General features: G+C 36.4%; 1 protein-coding gene across 1 annotated transcript in view; it reads left to right on the top strand.

Annotated features, from left to right (window-relative positions):
* Positions 1-548: 548 nt before the first annotated feature.
* Positions 549-17665, top strand: part of LOC114358083 (LIM domain only protein 3) — a 46524-nt gene continuing 29407 nt past the window's right edge. The window contains exon 1 of the mRNA XM_028311958.1: positions 549-881. The gene's annotated coding sequence lies outside the window, so the exon portion shown is untranslated. The remainder of the gene's footprint in view (positions 882-17665) is intronic.

Consider the following 17665-nt stretch of genomic DNA (forward strand, 5'->3'; position numbering starts at 1 on the left):
CGACCAGCTCCGACCGCGCTCACGGCCGGTTCCTATTAGGAAGGACGTATGGAGGAGTATAAATTTGTCGGCGAGGGAATGTAAAGAAGATTGGTTTCCTACCGGGCGCGGGGGAAAGGGGTGGAATTGAATTTAGGCCGGAATCCACTATCGAGGTAGTATTTGTGATATTTCTTACCTATGTAGCGCGGTGGGACGTGACGATCCTGCCGATTAGTTTTATCGACTGCAACCTGTATTTTTATTATAAATCTGCCAATATATTTTACCGAAATAAAATATTGCTCTCAAAAAATCGTACTGTGATAGTGTGATACATAGTAACCAAACTCTACAATTTCAATAAGATATTGTTTACATTTCATAATTGTAAATGTATTATCAAAGCAATTTTATCAGTTCACGTGAAGACGTAGCCTTAATTACACTTAAAAGCTGTTGTCAGAGTATACTTTTTCAATTAGAGTATTAAAGTGTTCCGACCCCGTCATTATATTAGAGTGTTGTTCCATCCACCCCAAGGCGCCCGCCCCGGCTCGCCCGCCGCCGCCGGCCGCCGGCACACTTCGCCGCGAGTGCTCCGCCGGGTTGCACGCGCCGACTCGCCGCCTCCGACTCGCAAACTTTACTCGAGCTCCGACTCGGCCGGTCAGCGGTCCGCGCCAACCGGAACATTTCTACCCGCGAACACCAAAACAATTACATCGCGTCCCCATAACGTCAAAAACTCTACACGCAAGTGACAATTGGAGTGGACGAAATCCAAAGTGATCCATTGTCGTGACTGTGGTATTGTTTCTGTGGATTGAAAGGACTAGCTTGGAAAAACTGGCTCTATCTTTTTTGTGTTTACAATTGCGAAGAGGAGATTGATTTAACCGGTAAGTCCTTTGTTTAGTTTTATACACACGTGTATCAGACACACTATTTACTACAAAATACTTTTTGTATGTAAAATTACTGAACTGCTTTTATTTACTGTAACAATGCAAAAACTTCGTTAAATACTTAATTATAAATAAACGCCATTTCATGCGGCACCTAGAGTGAAAATTGTTTGTTTACTGAATACAATTCTATTAAACAAACTAACCAGTTGCTTTCCACTATAATTTTCCTTATTTGATGCAAAGAAAATAAATGTTTACTAACAAAAAACACGGCATTGTCTTGTGTGCGCCCCACAAAGATTAGCCTGTTGATTGCCGGCCGACTTCCTCCTGCTAACTGAATTATCGCAGTGGGTCAATAATTGTGTTTACTTTCACTGTTAATTAGTTCGGACGTAAACAACATTTAACGGCTCATTGGACAATATCAAATATGGCAACTTTATTGCAGCCAGGAAGTCGTAGTTAACTTCGAGCGAGAATAATCAATTACAGTTTGATAGCAATTAAGTCATCCGCTGTTAACTCTATCACGGTGACTGATTGGAATATGATCCATGGGGTTATCGGCGTTATCTTATGGGACTGGGGTGACCAAAAATACTTAATTGTTTTTAATACAAATCATTTAAAAGTCAGAAACAAGTATGTAATCAAAATTAATTTTCTTAATTACAAGGCACGTTTAATTAAATTATTATTAATTAGTAAAATATTGCAAGAAATCAAGTAAATGTTATTGGATTGTGTGAAAAAAATTGACGTAGAGTTTCAATCAGCGTTCACTTTTACGGCCCTCTACGTACGTTACGGTTCCGTAGCAATTGATTTGTGGTTCAATACGTCCGGTTGTAAGCGTGTTAGCAGTCAATTAAGTGATGGTTTGGCCATTCAGCTGCGTCTGCTTAATCGCGGTTCATTTGGCTGCGCCCGCGCCGGTACCGGGAATATCGGTTACATCGCACATACAAACATTCACTTACGGTAAACAAAGGAAGTTCATTTTAAAGGTATTGATAATAAATCTCCGTAATCTCCTAAAAAATAATAAGAGAAAGAGACAAATAATGTTAATTTAGTGTGAAGATTTTTAATTTATTTCTGAATTTGCAACGTTTAAATAATTTTATGTACTGGAAATGTTATCTGGTAAAATATAATTTTAATATTGAATACACAGTTTAATTTCATTATTAATCTTTAAATAACCATTCAGAATCTGACATTAAGATTCTGGTAAGAAGAAGCACTCTTTCTGAGAAATTCAAAGATTCAACCCTCGACGCAAGTGGTTTGTCAATCCGCGCTTACCAGGAAGTTCCCGCCAAAGAGATTATAGCTTTTATGAAGCCCACTTTAAGGGAGAGTCACTTACATTACATTATAATTTGTGACATACAAAAAGACCCGCTATGTGCGTGTATTTTGAATTGAATTCACGCAAGAGAAAATTATTTGTTCTTACCAAATAATAAATAAATATGTACTTACTCTTAATAGAGCAAGGAAGTTGTATGTTAACTGAACTCTATAAAAGATAAGGCATAAAATTTTCAAAAGAGATCTTTGAAGATCGATTACTTCTGCGGTTACTATTAAAAAAACGCTTAGGCGGGAAGCGGAACGCCTGAAACTTCCCTAATGGACTGGTGGTTCCCTTATCTACCACTACGCAATACGAATAAAATTAGTACTTCAGGTAAAAAGTGCAACAAACAGTTTCCCAGTACTTCCTACATTTCTTGGCTCTATATTTAAATCTGTATAACTACGAACTGTAAAATAATTAATTAAAAATAAATACTACACTGATGTGGCATAGCAGCAGTGGTTGCGAGTACGCAATTATAAAAAAAAACAAATTGACAGATCTCTTTGCGCGCCAAACTAGGCAGTATGGTTTTCCCCCTTAGCTTTACGGAACGAATATAAAAAAAAAACTTAAGGAATGTTATGTTGTTTTGTAGAGCCGAGTGTTGGGACATGGCTGGGTATAATGCGCCGACGGATTAGTGACGTGTCGTATGCAACCCCACGACCTCGCATACTGATGCGCCCGCCAGCTGCTTGTTATTTTAATTATTGTGTCTTAATTAAAGTTGGCTCGGGTCTCTTAGACCTCGCCTGTCTAACGCAACTATGGAACCAGCTCATTTATGAAATACAATGGTGTTGCTTTGTTTTATGACTAAAGTAATATAATAACTTTATTTTTAATAACTTTATAGTCGTGCACTCTTATAGCACTAATTAATGCTTGATAAGCACCAGAAGACAGGCAAAAAGCGATTGAGATGTAGGTAGCTTAGATTAAACAAGATTATACAAAATTGCGTAGATGTTTAGTATTTTTATAAGGACTTAGAGACTCATTAAAATGTCATCGTTTTAAGATAAGCGACTCTACATTGTCTATTTGCATATTTAGTAGGTACATATTTATTTATTAATAAAAAATAAAAACTAATGCCCGTTACTGGTGTGCTTAGTTGTCCATCAAGCAGAAAGTTGGAATAAGTCTCAGCTTTCAACGTTCGTTAAAAAGCGGCAGTGTCAGTAATGATTAGGAGTATTAGGCACCAAAGTTGCTCATTAGAGGGCTCCGTAATGATCAGCCGAGCACCTAATGGTGAACTCTAATGAACGGAGGTAGGGTTACCACCCGTACGAATTAGTCAGGATTTATCTGGTATTCCGGCTACTTTATTATGCTTTAACCGTCTTTAAAAATCAGAACTTCTAAGTTATATAAAAAGGATACCCAACCCTAGCTATATCCGCTGCGCGTGAGACCGCTTACTTCATCCCGTGCATTGTTCAGGCTTTTTTGAACTTTCCCGGAATATTTGAAAGGTTTTTCCATCAACTGGTAACCCTAAACGTGTCCGCTGAACACCCCGCCGAATGTTTTCAGCCGCACATACTAGTTAAACACCAGCGCCACGACGAGAATACAAATAATTAACCCATTGTTGATCATTATTGGCATTCAAATAGGCTTATTGTGTCCCAATTATAATTGATTTCATTAACAAAGCTACGCCCATAATTGAAAGTAGACAGTTTCAGCAAAAGGGAGGGTAAGGTAATTACAAGATCCAATTTAGAATTGCCAAGTCTACACTTTGCTGTTAGTTTCAAACAAAAGCTTAATTAATTAAGTCGAGAACAATTAAGTTCACTGCCGTAATATTCTCAGCAATTACGAGGTATTCGACGTATTTTGTAGTCGTTCGTAATTGCCGACGAGTCTCGAATCAGATTGTATCCAACGCTAATTCTACACACATCCATTATTATGTTCCCAGAACTAATTGGAAAATCTATTAATTAAATTATTAATACGATGCAAAATATGAGATTAGTTACGGAGCTATTGAATTTCCTCGGATCTAATTTAAATTTTAGTACCTAACAGAACTCTACACAGTCTGAAAGCCACATGATCGTTTGGAATAATTAGAGAAACATTCATTTCGCTTAATTAGTTCGTAGCTATTTATACCTACCATAATATTATGTTAATGTGGCCGTTTAATTTGAATACGTCGTACGCGATAAAATTGTGTTAATTGGATTGAGTTATTTAAATATGTGAGCTTTAATATAAAAACTGGGGCTTGTTTTGGTCAAGTAAGCGCGTACATACCATGAGTGCCAATCAGGAACGGAGCGAGCGTTTTCGTGACATAAACCAAGCATTAGGTTTCTGTTGTCAATTTGGTGGTGTGGTGTAATAAATCAGGGTTGTCGTTAGGTGCAAGCGGCTATCGGCAGCAGGTAGGCTGGCGGCAGCGGGCGGCGCGTGTAACGAGACACATTGCGAGCGTATCCTCCCAATTAGCGCCAGGCGAGCGAGCGAGCGAGCGCGGGCCGCCCGCTGGTCACCGCCCGCCCGCGCTCGTTACGCTCCCGCCTCGTTAGGGGAATTGTTTGTTCGAGTATGTAAAAATGTGTTTATTTGCACGTACGCTCCCGGGTAAAAAATATATGAAAAGACCCTTTTAAGACTTTTAATGATTTCCCGGCAAAGGGAAATTGGGTTAGTTATTTTCCCCGGGGTTGCCCCTCGTTAAGTTTTAATGGGGTAGCTAGCTACGACGTAATCAAACGTACTTATTTAAGTTAACGACGTTTACCAGGTCTGTGTACTTTGTTGTCAATAGAAGTTGTTCGATGGAGCGATTCCTCCTCTATTTTGTTGGAGATGAAATAGCAAAGGCGTCCAAACTCATTAACTGTGATTAGAAGTCGATTTTCAGTATTTATAATTGCACGTTCTGAGAAACGCATGGAGTTTGGCGTAACGAGTTAGAAAAGGAGAGTTTCCGGCGAGTCCAGGACTACTCAGATCCCGGTATAGGTAGAACACCTAATTAATTTCCAGTAAAATGTCGACATCGCTTGTTTTTGCCAGGAACTCGGCTCATTAGAGCGACGAGGCATGTTGATTACATTTTGCAGCGCTTATTAGCGCAAACTCTCATTAGGGGCCACTATTGTTGTAATTAAACAAGAAACAACATCAGTGCCGACCGCCGAGCTCGGACCGTGCTGAAATCGCTTTTACGTTGCGGCGATAGAGTCTATGACGCGGGGATTTGCGAGCGGTGGTAATTTTGTGCGAATTTAATTAACAACTCAATAGTTACATAGAAGAGGCACAGAACGTAAGGGAGTTCTTGTGGTGTCTGACATGAATCTATTGTTAGCGGGCCGTGCAAAAAAGCCGAGGTTTGTTTAGAAGTGGTTTACGCAATTACGGAGCTGGTAGTGTGTCGGCGCCCGGCGTCGCCGGCACATCGGGGAGTTTAATTGGACAACCGAGAGGCGGGGGCTCCTCCGCCGCCTAACACTTCTAATTGGCTCGCCAACACTAACAGGAGCTTTCTTCTAAATTGTACAGTCATCGTCATTACTTATAATGGCTGCGACTCTCTAACAACACCTGCCGCTATTCCAATTTCTTTACATAAATAGCAGCGAAATATCGGCGTTGTTAGGAAGGCTCACGTGAATGCGACACTTTTTCCGAAAGCTTATTTAAGAGGTCTAAAGGCCCCGGCTTCAAAGCTCGGTAAAATATGAGAAAAAGCTCACTAAATTGGCTTGAACATTCAAAACAAAGATTTTCCACTTTGAATTATCTTTATTGGTTTTATAACAGTCTGATATCATCTTTATAATGAATGATGTAGCGTTTTGTCGGACAAGTAATATTCATATTCTAATTATCCACAGAATCGTCCATTAATGATAACATTGCCCATAAAGATAGCATCCGTATAATCTTCCTAATTAATACTGAGTGGATATTATGTAAAAATATTAATAAATAGAAACTCAAGCGGACGTATAATTATGGAAAATATCGCGACGATTTCGTTGCATTATACATAAAGAAATTGATAAAAAGTATTAATTATTTAGTAACTGCAGATAACCTTAATTGACGTTAGGTAATAGGGTGTCATCAGATCATCTCATTTGCAGGATCATTTCGGGTTAACGAACGTCACCGCGTTATCATTGTTTATGTATTATGCTTGACTCATTAGACTGTAATTGGGAGCAGCATTAATTAGTCCAATTAAGAAAAAAAATATCGTATTTGCGTCGGTGTTTGATTTGAATTGATTGCTATAATGCGTCCGATTGGCATCTCACGCTCGCGGCGCGTGCGTCAGCGCTACGCCAATATGCACGTCCGTAAGCCGAAGTTGTCTAACCGCTTATTAAGATAACAATCCCTAATTAAAATTGCTGATTGCTGTTATTTCTTACTTAGAACAACACATGTCACATAAAGTGGACAAGATTGTTTATTTTATTTACGTTAGTAATAACGACTTGAGTTTTTTTGTTTTATATCAATCGTATTAAATTGTAATAATTAATCATTGGTTAAAAACAACCGAGATTAGCCACAGGCCAGTGAGTGGGATAAATGCATACCAGTTAGGGGTACCTATTGTTTCGATACAACAAGCGACTAAATAGCTACACAGCTAAGAGCTTTTTAAGCTTTTACATTAAGCACCTTGATGACGGAATATAAAATCAAACACCGTGGCATCTTAAGTAAAGTTGTAATGGGTGCAATTTCAGCAACAGAAACGATCCTGAAATCAACTTTTACCTACATAGTACCTACTATCGTGTATCGTGTAAGCGCTCCTAGGCACTTTGCACCCGCGATCATGCGCGCGAAAGCGACGCAGACGTCACCCACCCTTCACCGGCCGGATATGAGCGGCTATTTAATTTCCGCGTTTTCAATGATCGTTTCATATTCACTATAAACTAACTCATCAGCTTCTGCACTGGAAATCTCCCGTCTGAAATACGTGCAGCAATTATTGCGCTGGTTTTCACTTGAAAAGAAATCTTTTGGTTCCTATACCATTTATCCTTTCAGAGTTTCATTATTTAGGTAGGTAATCTGTCAAAAATAGCATCATAATTTCATTATTATTTAAAGATTTTTACAATTAATTTACTAACTTAATATAATAACAAAATAGCATTATTTCATACAAACGAAATCTTGCTTAAGTAATCATTATTATTTAAATAACTTTGGGATCTAGACATCATAATACTAATCATAATAATATGCAAAATGGATTGTTAAAAGATAATGATGTTGTCATTCTTATGGAAATAACAAGACATTTGAATTTCTATGTTTTATAGATGTTTTAAAATGTTGTAAATATTAATCAAACTCAACATGGAATTAAAATCATTAAAGTGCAAGATGCAGCAGTATTATTTCGTACCTAGTCCGTCGTTAGCGGCTTGGACCCAAATCCATCTTTGTGATAGCAATCAGAGCTCAGCCCACTAATAGAAGCCTCTGTTTACTATTAATTCGGGACTGAGACAGTGCCGTAATCATTCCCGCTCCAGCCAAATAGCTATGGAATGGCTTATTTAGTGAGCTTCGGTAACTAAGTCTAAATACCTAGTTTATCTTGTGTATTTAAGACCTTTACGCACTCTATCGCTCTTTTAAAAAAGCTTAGTGACTCTCTTATCATTGGCATCGACTTTTTGTTAGTTTTATCCCGGCACAATGTTTACAAATTAAAAACAAACAACAATCAATATTCGTAATAGCAAATATTAGTAAACAGGGGTGCTTTATCTATAGCTGCGGTGTCTCTGAAATGATGGCGCTATCAGTGCAGAGATGCCACCGCATGGGGGAACCGCACACGTCGCGTCGTGGTTGTGTGCACGGGTTTATTGATATGCCCCGTTGGGATTAATTTGGAATATAGGTACTTAATCAGAGTGCTTGAAATATCCTTTTTTTGACGAAGAGGAAATGCATCAAATATCCTTTTCTAAGTTGTGTGATGGATGTTTAACCGTTATCACTGAAATGCAACTTCTGCCCAGTTTCTAGTTAGTTTAGCAATGAATAATGCTTGATATACGATATCACATCAAGCTAGATTTTATTTTTATGTGATGTAGAGCTTTCGTAGTCCAAAATATTAACTGAGAAATCATTGTACTTATTTCTAAAAAATAAGTTTTGTAAATCTTTCTTAATAAACTATAAAAGCTAAATACACACGTGAGATTGCATCTGCTATAAAAAAAACTAATCTGTCGAATGCAAGAGACTCAACTCCCCACAACATTCACTCACTCGCAACAACTTTGTGATGCCCCAAGTGGGGAGCGGCATTATGATAAATCTGTGCTAATATTTAACTAAATAAGCCGGGTATAGGGTTGTGCATCGAAAGCTCGGGTAATTGATATTTATTTTTCCCATGAATACATAATTATTTGCATATTAATCAAGTTTACGGAGAGACTGACATGTGTTTTCATGAGATTCGTTTTTATGACTTAACTTATTTTATAAACCATCATAATTTACATATTTATTACAAAAACTAAGCTTTTTGCATATAAGTAGGTACAAAATCAACAAAATAAAAAGCGTAGAATAATTTTTAGTATTAAAATCATGAATGAGTCTCACAATTCGGTAATCCGTAGCCCTGCGACGCTATCAGAGATTTAGCCAATAGCATAATAAAAATCGTAATAAATAGTGAGCTTTGATAGCTTTTTTATTAAAATAACGACTTGAGAAAAGTTTATAGCGGAAGGTGACATGAAATACCATTGGAATGGACCTTGTTGCGTTTACGATACAATACTTTCTTATTAAACTTAAGGCAGCCTTATGTTTTGAGTGACAAATCCAATTTTATTCTCGACTGCCCCTCTCGGCCCGCGCCCCGCGGACCGATCAGACCTTATCCAAATTGGATCTTGAATAATAAAGAATCGGGGCGATTGGATTTTATTCCTTAAATTCAATTAGCACACGAGGGTCGTGTGTGACTGCAGACTAAAGATAGAGCCACATTATCGTATTAAAAGGGATCCAAAGGGTGTCTTTGGTCGGGAAGAAATGCTTACGTCATAGGGTTAACCCTCGCAAACTTCGATCAGATTAATCTTTTAATATTAGATGCGACATTCAGCGTATCGCCTTAGAATCTGTTTAGAAAATATAAAAGAGCCCAATATATTTCTATGCCTTGTTTAAATTAAAAGTGAACGATAAATCGGTTTAACCTGAATGACTAAGAAGTCAAAGAGATCGGCTGGGGAGAAAACTTTGCAATTCTGAAAATAAATTTTAAGAAAGCAACTTAAACGAAAACAGTACGTGGCGCTATCAATTATAAAATAAAAGAAGTGTAGGGGGACATGCACAATATATAATTCTGTGAAATGATTGTAAATTTTCACTTCGTCGTAATGTTTGATTTCACTCACTAACTCTTGCTTGGAACATCACAGTGTTATACTAATGATGTAAATATTTAACACAATTTACGTACCTAAGTATTACAATTTATATAACACCAAAACAACATCTAATATGTAGGTATGGAGGATGCCTAATGATGCTGTTCTCTCATAAAACTGTGTGATAGGAGCGATTTTCCGTCAAAAAAATATAGTCTGAATTTATTTGGCAGGTATCTACAACAAAGTTTATTTCTTATTTTTCATCAGGATTTCTATTTCAAAATAATAAGTATAATAATTAGTTTTAATTTCTTTTCACATGTTTTTCTGCGCTTCATATTTATGTACAAAAATTATCTCTCACACCAAAATGATTTGATGTCGCGTTGATTGTAATTAAAAAGTGTCATTTATCTATCACATCAGCGATCGATATTTTTGATTAAATTGTAATTTAGTGTCAAACACTGCAAAATATGTACGAAGATAGAGACATTTAACCAATGATTAGTTAATAAAAAGCTACAGCCGGTATCGCTAATTACCTACACGAAGTTCATTGATGACATGCGAACATAAAGTATTTATTTCAGTGTACTTATACCTAATAATTTGTATACAAACTTCTAATTGCAACGCAAGCTCATACATCTTCAACAATATTGACACGTATTCAATTAAAATAAAGAGCAATATCGAATGATAGCGTTGGGTGTGAAACGCCCGAGATGTTGAAAAGCGACGCATTGACTTAATTTCGAATAAATTGCGGCATTAATATAAACGAAGTATTAATTCGATACGCACCGGTATAATCTTGATTACATTATTAACTTGAACTCTTTAATATTTAATTTTTTTGATCTGTAACGGACGGTTATTTAATTTACAAAGTTATTATGAAAAGGCATATTTATTGAGTAAATCCGATTTTATAACGCGAAACTATTTTCGAATCACGATAAATTTTCTGTACTTCAATAAAAAAGTTTATTTTAAATGAGGCCAGTGTGAGACATTAGCTGTCGATTAACAGTATTATTAATAACGTTGTTTATTTATTAATCTTCCGCAGTCTCTAATCCATTTATCACGTGACGAAAAAACTTGTTATTAACATAAAGTTTACACAATGACCTTTTCTGTGATGCCATACGATTCTTTTCTCATTATACTAATTTGTTTTTAACTTTGTTTTCTATTATGTAAAATTAACAACTTAAGGCGCACCTACATTTTCTTTAATAGGAAACTGCCTACGTTTTCAATCGATTCCAAGTAATAAGTAAACGTTTAATAATGTAGCCTTACTTAAACAGTGATTAAAATACACTTGTTTGGTAATAAAAACGGTTGCATTCACACGCATGATAGCTCGCCGTCTAATAGTGGTTATTAATAGTAACGTGTGGCGTCGCCTCCGCCCATTACGGTGGATGTATTAATAAAATAAATCGCGATATTATCGCCGCCGCGGTTGACATAAACATCGAAATCTACTTAAAGTAATGGAAACGATTTCATGCAGCGGAATCGGGCCGCGATAACACGAGTTTCGTAGTCGGAGCGCTCTTAAGAGGACTATCGCTACAGTACATATTAATAATAACTCCAAAATTCATGACTGAGATAACCCTTTTAGTGATAGTTCACACATGTACCTACTTAACGTTATCACGTGTTCTCTCGAAGCTTTTAATTTTTTGTTATCTGTGTAAAAGCTTTAATGATTGAAAACAAACCTACTGCATCCAATGAGTATTTCTCAAAAAAAATGTACATTTTGAAAAAAAAAAGTGTGCTTTGAAACAGTTCAAAAGTTTTATATTTATAAATCATCACACAAAAAAAACACATACACAATTTTGAAGGATGAATATTAATCTTTAAGATAACGAAGAATTATAGCTATAATCCTACTTATTACCAAATATTTAGATATTTTTAAAATAGTCCTTTTTTACCTTTCATACAAAATCCTGTTTGCCACCCTAGCTTTTTCATGTGTTTTTGTTTCATAAAATGCGATACGTAACTAAATTATTGTAAATTTCTTTGTATTATCGTTCTACAGTAATCGCAGTTTCTGTATCAAATTGATTTTCTATGGGGTGTCATAATGAATTGGCAATTTAAAGCAAAAAAACAAAATGAGTCTCTCTCATTTACTATTTCGTTATTTACTCTTTAGTTACGATTATTTCTACTTTCCCATGGTTTCTGAACAATTCCATATTTTTTTTACACGGACAACAATAGCTGCACTCTGAATGGCTGTTGGCCTGACGTCTCCGCCATTAAATCTATCGCGAAAATCAGTGAAAACGTGTGTGTTTTGAGGGATTACTTTTTCGTAACAGGAAGTAAAATCAGCGATTTTATATAGAACGATAAGTCTTCATTTATCCATTTTTTGTAATACGTGTGGTACGAACATTTATTAAGCTTTTATATTTGCTGTAACAGCTTTTATCAAAAAAATACTTGTTTCTGATCTCATTTTGTCTAATATTTCGTAACGTTTTTTACGAATTTCGTTACGTTACGAAAAAGTACAACATAGTGCTGAGTGTATACTGTTATTACCTGACTAAGCATAGTAATATTCACTACTTAATTTATTTCGAAAAATATAGAGCGTCAATAACAAAAGGATTGGATACTATCTGTTTTACAGAAGTGCCACCAGCAAAAATAATCAAATCATTTAGATTACGTTTTTATGTGATTACTTCTTTTGTTTTTTTAGGAATGCCGCCAAAAACCAATGCCGAAAGGCAAAAAGCTTACAGAGAACGACTCAAAATGGATAAACATGATGGAACAAAAATAATTTTATTAAAATAGTATGAATGATTACTCCCTTATTTTATTTCTAACCCCTTAATATTACCCCGTATGTGGGTGCATACTTACAAATATTTCGAATTGAATAAATGAAGAGCATTCACAATATTTCGCTAATGTATAACAAGCCTTATGGCCTTACTATTTCGTTACTACCGTTTCGTTACGTACATTTTTTTTGAGAAATACTCCAATAACAAAACATATAGGCTGTCTAATGTTTTTAAAACACTTTTTTTTATGAACTGACGTCTCCAAGCGCCTTTCTTGTATATAAAATCTCACTTCAAACCATTTTAAGGGAAAAAATGGCCGTACAAAGATATACAGGCAGACCAAAAAACACGGAAACGTCAAGGAGTAGCCCCGGAGATTAAATAAGTATTATTGTCTGTCCTCCCCTTAAGCAGATAATGTATTTATTTATCATCAGTCATCCATAATACACTTGCCTACACGTTGCGGTGCAATCTTTATTCATTTAAGATTTATTCCTCAGTCACGAATTCATGATAATGCGAATCGAATACACATTACAAAATGGCTTATCGAAACAACGCGATTAATTAACAGAAATAATAATAGGAGGTCGTTTATTTGATCTTCTTTAATTGGTTTTTTAATTATGTGTTGTTTTTCTTATAAGAGATATTAATACCTATGTACATATTTATATTTCCTACTAGCATTATCATAAATATGTTCATCTTTTTTAAATAAATTTATGGCTTAAGAATATTTTGATGATGCTAGTAAAAAGTTTTATCAAAATCAATCATCAAAAATGTCTATTGCATTCTGATGAGATTTTGCGATTGTTGATTGCTATCCTTTCTCTGATGTTTGATGATACAAAAATAAGAAACGAGATATAATTTCCAATATTCCAAAATAACGGTTAATTACTTATTCCAAAATACGTGCGCGGGCGCAGTTATTTAGCTGATAAGCTATACCAACCTAATGGTTTCGAAACAATATTTATAATAACGCACACTATGATTAATAAAACGTCGACACAATTTTACATTCTATTTCTTGTTGTAACCTAATTACGCGCAAAGTTAACAGGATTGTCTATTGTTGTCTGCTTGACTCAGTTAATTGCTAAATGGTTATTTAACGATGTGAAATAATCAGTTTCATTTGAACTGAATCGTCGTAAAAAATGATCATCATTATTAACTGTGTTGTTTCACAGCCGTTCTAACCCGAGCAGCATGTCTCACGACTATATTAACCGACAAAAAGGTTTTAACAGTCAGTTTAAACCTTTTTGTCTATTAATATCACATGGTGATCATTAAAGGTTCGGACAAACCAACGCGTGCATCGATGGCGATGGCGATGGCGATGGCGACCACTGCGCGTGCAAAAGTTGTTTCACACTGCCGCGACCGCGATGGCGATCACTGCGCGTGCAGGTTGTCACTGTCACCACAACTGTCACGCATATTGTCAATCACGCCTATTCGGCAAAATGGAAACTGAATTAAATGATTTGTTTGGAGCTTTTGATGCATTTGAGATAGTGGAAACACTTTTTCACTCAAGTTTATTCAGGCGGCCATATATTATAGAATGAGACAGGATTACATGCGTTATAGGTAGTAGGTATTGGTTACTCATAACCAAGCTATATTTCTGGCTTGGTTGTAGTCCCTAGAGCCCTAACAATACTTTTTAATTAGATTTAAAGAAAGGTTTGATAGGAAGGAGGACTGCACTAAGGCTTTCTTGGCCTCAGTGGGGGAAATGAAACACAACGCGGACGGTTGATATCTGGTTTATTACTGTTATGCTATTGCTATATACAAGATTTACATAATGTACACCATGTAATGTACATAACAANAGTATCATAATGATCCATAAACCTGGGAAACCTATTCACGAAGTCACATCATACAGACCAATCAGCCTCTTGCCGATCATGTCAAAGCTACTTGAAAAGTCTATACTTCAAAGAATGATGAAAGTGATAACGGAAAGATCAATAATCCCGGAACATCAATTTGGCTTCAGAGAAGAACACGCAACTATTGAACAGGTACATAGAGTGTGCAGAGTAATCAGATCTTCAATGGAGAAAAAAGAATACTGCTCATCTGTTTTTCTTGATATCCAACAAGCCTTCGATCGAGTCTGGCACAAAGGCCTATTGTGTAAGATCAAATCAATATTGCCACACACATTCTACGGAATCCTGGAATCGTATTTGTCTGACAGAATCTTTCAAGTGAATGAGAATGACTGCACCTCCAACTTCTATCAAATATCGGCAGGAGTCCCCCAGGGTTCTGTATTGGGACCAATCCTATACACCCTGTACACATACGACCTACCGCAGAGCCCAGAAGTCACCGTCGCAACCTTCGCTGATGACACGGCTTTACTGACATCCTCCAAATGTCCTATCGAAGCTTCTCGAATCCTGCAAAACATCCTGAATGAAGTTCAAAAATGGCTGGCCAAATGGAGAATAGCAGTCAGTGCATCCAAATCGGTGCACATAACCTTTACCCTCCGTAAAGGAGACTGTCCTGCAGTTACCCTAAACGGCGTCCAATTACCACACCAAGAAACTGTAAGATACCTGGGCATGTACTTGGACCGTAGACTTACACATAATGTACACAATTCAATGTGTCCAGTCCAATGTGCCGTCGGTGTAGAGTGCCTACGGTGCACGTTCGTTCAGGGTTCATGGGCCAGTCGGCTAGCATGTTGTAGGTCGCGGTCGATGCTAACGTGCTCGTACAGTATCCTTGTGGGCAAGTAAGATTATAACCAATTCATCTTTTTCCTTGAGGGAAAAAATTTGCCCCCATTACCTTTTACCATTGTCGTTCTTATCGTTAAATCGCACAAAACTACACAGAACTCAACACAACATCTATCAAAATCAATTTTCATTTTCATTTTTGGTGCAACAGTCATCTTGACATTTACTTTTTTTAAGGCAAAGGAAATTACATTATGCACCCAAACCACAGAGTACGTAATAGTCCAAATATCTTTTTTGTCTTTAATAATAACCCAAAAATACAAAAAGACATCAGTTTTGATCAACTAGGTGTTTCTAGTGGCACTAAATTAATGACTGAGACGTTTGATGACTTTAATTAGGTTTTTATTTATGGCATACTTAGAATTGCTCTAGGGCCTTTGAGAAAGCTGCAGACATGTACATTCTCAATTATTTTGTTCTGCAGATAATATCCCAATTTTATTTATGAAGTTGAAGAAGCAGGTTCTCGAGAAAACTAGAATAATTTGTTTATTACATAAAAATAAATTCTGTGATTGATACTTTATTCTAAAACCTTATTTACTATTCAAGTAGGTCAGACTAGTGGTATGTTATGAATAATTCATTTTTAATTGTGTAAAAACTTTTTAACAGATCCTACTTACTATTTATTACATCGATTTTAAAAAACAGAAACGTCACAGTGAAAAATGTCTCGCTGATCGCTGCGTGCAGACGCTGCATAGATCGCCGCGACCAATGACAGGACGCGTTGATGTGAACACATCGCTACAAATTCATACACGCTGTCTGGTCGCCATGCGCCATCGCCATCGTCATCGTGCACGTCGGCTGCACGCGTTGGTCTGGTCTAACCTTAAGAACTACAATAAAAACATAACGAACACGAAACATGCATTACACATTTATTTTTATGCGAAAAACATGACACAGACGGTTGCTGAGTTAAATATCCAATATGATATTTTATGTTATAGGAATATTTAAAGAAACTAAAAGTACCTACTCGATGTACGAGTATAAGTGTAATTACGAGCGAAGTGCCTATAAGTATAATTAATCAGTACCTATAATTGAAAAAGTACAGTGGTAAGGTGGACTGTGACCTGATGTGGGAATTGTAGAGTTTCTTCATGGCTATTTGATATCATCATTGGATATACAATATTTCAAGGAGATAATATTCACGGAGATGTATACAGTAATTATCACAATATAAGAATGTAGGTGTTTTTGAAATAGTGTTGTAATTGCAAAAAATATTTTTTCAAGTTTTCCACAATTTAAAGCTCTACAAGCATATTTGGCACATTTATATTTTTTCATGGCACATAGTTTTTTGTTAACCTGTATAATTCAAAGCTTTTATTTATGAATTCCCGTTCATCATTTCAGCCATAGGATGTCCACGTAGAATTCCCGTTGATTTATTATTTTGAAACTCACTTTTCATTTTACTGCACTCAAACGGAGTCGCTGGTGTCCACTAGTGTGATATTTATGTATGAGTACGTAGGTGTGTGGTATCCCGCTTCGCCCGTTATTCGCGTGCAAATTAAAGTGCACGCGTTACTGGTTCGGCATCTCTCTTAAATTGACTGTCCATCAAATCTGACTCCCCTGTAGTCGAGGGGCTAATGTTCAATTTTTGTGATCAATGGACGCGGACAGAATAAGTTTGGGACTTACGAAAACTCAATTATGGTTTGGCTGAAATATAACAGTTTATTATACTTAACCCTTAACTGGTATCGTGGGGGCCGCGCGGCCCCCACGCATGACTTTTTCTTTGATTTCTAAGAAGCTACGCATCGTGGGCAGCCAAAATATTTTGTATTCTCATATCGGCGCTACTCGCGTCTGATGCAGGCGTTTCAGCACTGCATCATTCACCAGGACGAAGATATGTACGTGTTGGGGTCCGCGCGGCCCCCACGATACCAGTTACGTTAGTTTTTTTTTCATGGCAATTTTTATTTTTTTGCAGTATTGGTGGTTTATAAGTGATAAAACGATAGAATATACCTAGAACGAAGTTTTTGATTCCAAATTAGTGATTAGTAGCATGTCAGAAGAAGGATATGGTGATAATAAAATTATAGGTCATTGTGAAGACCCAATCACCAATATTCGGTCGATAATGAGGATATTGATTCTGATTTTCAAGTTTTTTCTTCAGAGAGTGAAAATGAAGATGTTGTAGGACCTAGTCAATCCAGCTACTATGAAAAAATAAATACAAGTGGTCTGAAAATCCACCAGTTCCTGCTAATGTTTGTCAACATAATATTTATGTTTTTATTTTTATAAAATGCTTATTATTTTTATCTAACATTACATTAAAACGTTATTTATTATTAAGTTC

Source organism: Ostrinia furnacalis, unplaced genomic scaffold (assembly GCF_004193835.3).
Source record: "Ostrinia furnacalis isolate ACB-3 unplaced genomic scaffold, ASM419383v2 OfSCF3663, whole genome shotgun sequence".
In the NCBI taxonomy this organism is placed as follows: domain Eukaryota; kingdom Metazoa; phylum Arthropoda; class Insecta; order Lepidoptera; family Crambidae; genus Ostrinia; species Ostrinia furnacalis.